Below are 2,946 nucleotides of genomic sequence, written 5' to 3' on the forward strand. Positions count from 1 at the left end.
GACGCTTGCATCTCTCTCTCTCTGTCTCTCTCTGTTTCTGTCTCTCTCTCTGGTTCTGTCACTGTCACTGTCTCTGTCACTGTCTCTCTCTCTCTCTCTCTCGATTTTTTTATCTGTGTGTGTATGTAGGCTTGTGCGTGTGTATGTGTTTTTATGTGTCTGTGTGTCTGCACGTGCGTGTGTGTGTCTGTGCGCTATAGACACTCTACAAATTGACACATTTTTACAATCAAAGTTGAACTTGAACATAATAAATTAGACGTTGGCTGGGACGCCACTCCATTCTTCCACTGCAGATATAGCATCTGGAAATGGTGGGTGGTTGGCAGGTGCTCTGGTGTGGTTTGCTTTGCTCCTTCTTTCCTGTCAAACGTCTATCATCCTGATCTCTCCTTCTTTTTTTGAGTGTTTGTTACTCTCTAGTAACACCTCTAATCTTCGGTATTTAAATAATACATAATGTATAACCTAACTGTGTTGTAAGCGCCATAAAACTCTTACTTAATCCTATCTGTTCGATGTGGGGAACTCTGTGCCACCAATTTCCAAAGAGGAAATTTACTCGTTAATCCGATCCGTACGCTTTGCATAGCAGTCTGTCAAAAAGATTTTTTGAGAAATACTGAAAGTTTCAAAGAGATCTTCGTACTAGAAGCTAGATCTAGAAGCATTCTTCATGGTGTGCAGATAGATTTCTGATACGAATAGGTATCTGTCGTAAATTGGGCCGTCCTGCTCAGTTCATCTGTCGGCCCGTATAGCTTCTCTTGTAGTGTCAGTGGGGTTGGCCACGTTTCCTGTCTCGGGGCCCTATGTGTCTGTCTGGCAGTGCTGAAGGATGTATAGTGTTTGCGAGCATGTTTGTGTGTAAGCAGAGAGTATTTAATTATATTTTAGTGTCTCTGGTGTAAGTGTGTGTGGTTGTGTTTCCTGTCTCAGGGCCCTGTGTGTCTTTCAGTGCTGAAGGATGTGTGTTCAACTCAACAAATATAGAAACTAGAAATCTAGATCTAGATTAAACCAGAGCCTAGAGACTAGAGTCCCAGTCCACGACTACTAAAAGAAAAAAAATACATGCTTACATGCTGAAAATTGTGATCTTTGTGATCTCAGATTCTAAATTTAAAACTTTGACCTCCAATTGAGGTGCCAAACAATAGTTAATGATCGATAAAAATTGATCGTTTAATAATCTAATCGCATGACGTCATTAAGGTATCATTTATTAAATACCATAACATTACTTTGATTTCGTATGGGATTTTTTAAACACAAAGAGGGACAAATATATTTCATTTAAACTTTTAAATATAGATAAATACAGCTTGCATAACAAATTTTTATTTGAAACAAGTAGTAATTAATTATTGATTACACGAAATATTTTCGCTGACGAATGAAAAAAAAACTCTATTAGAGCTAGTTCTTTTTTACATTCTTTTATTATAGTTATTTCCCTTATTAGTGTCTAACTAAATATCACTGATAGTTTCACTTGTATCGTTGTCGGCCTACTCCATGAGATGTGGAAGATCTAACAGGGGCCATACAATATTAGACCTTCATCAGCGGCTATAGCCAGCTTATATCTATCTATCTATCTATCTATCTATCTATCTATCTATCTATCTATCTATCTATCATATATCTATCTATCTATCTTCTCACACCGACAAATTGTATCAGATTGGTCGTGCGACATCTGTCCGTATTGCAGAATGAGCGTGCACTGTTACAGCTAGATCTAGTAGATCCTACACCCGGACAAAATTCCTACCAAACTGAAAATGTTACGTGTGTACCGCGCGCCCATATAGATGGATCTAACCCTATATCAGCTGAGAGCGCCGTAAAACACTTAAGTTGACTAAGATCTACCAAAAGCAAACATAAAACCAATTTTGCAAATTCCAACCCAGCCTGGGTCCCACCCGTTGTCAGTTACTTATACAATGTATAGGCCCTAGATCTATCATTCCTGGCACAACTTATCCTCAAATATATCTCTTGAACGGGTTACCGCCACCCATACTTTGCACAGCAGTTTGTATCAATTTGTCTTAACTTAATCTTATTTTTCCACAGCAATTGAGGCTCGATTAAAAAACTTTTCTTCTTAAATTTATATAAAATACTTAAAATCTCCATCACGCAGAATCTGATTGTTCACCGCACTACCCGCTTCTCGCACACATTTAGCATACTCGGCCTACGTCACAGCTCACATGACACTTTTTAATGGCAAAACTACTTTTAAAAAATATTCATTTTTATAATGAACACATTTTTTTTTCACTAAAGCTTCCATAAACATACGTTCAATAAGCGCTATATGCGATTAGAAAAAAAAAGGGACAGACTTGCTTAAGCTTGCCCGAACTGTAAACTTTAAAAAATCTGTCGATCTATATCTAGATCTAGTCAGACTAGATATCTAGTAGAAACCTTTAGCTGGGATTTTTAAAATTATTATTTATCAAATAATTTTCTAGAATATAGAGTCTAGATCTAGATCTAGTGTGCAGGAGTTTGAAAAAATATTCACCTGTTAAGACAAATTGATAAAAGTCATTGTTCAATAGTTGGGAGAGTCTGTTCGAGTTCGATACGTAAGAAGATATTCCACCATAAGTTGAGCCATGTATTTTTGACCACAAAGTAGATCTAGATCTAGTAATTACTAGACCTGGCGAGTTGACGAGACGCTGTATGATGCTCTATCGCGTAGCCTGTCCTACAACTTGTAGTAATACATGCGGCGAGTCCAGACTCGAGTCACAAGTAAATTACTCGAGTAAGGACTCGAGTCCAGACTCGAGTCTGTAGGGGGAAAACAGAAAAAAGGAGAAACATTTGGTGTGTTTTTTTTAAGTTAAGAATTGATAAAAAGAGAAATTTTAATAAGCAATTTTTTAAAACTGAAGGGAAAAAAACGAACAAAAACAC

The sequence above is a fragment of the Aplysia californica genome, unplaced genomic scaffold (genome assembly GCF_000002075.1).
Source record: "Aplysia californica isolate F4 #8 unplaced genomic scaffold, AplCal3.0 scaffold01151, whole genome shotgun sequence".
In the NCBI taxonomy this organism is placed as follows: Eukaryota; Metazoa; Mollusca; class Gastropoda; order Aplysiida; family Aplysiidae; genus Aplysia; species Aplysia californica.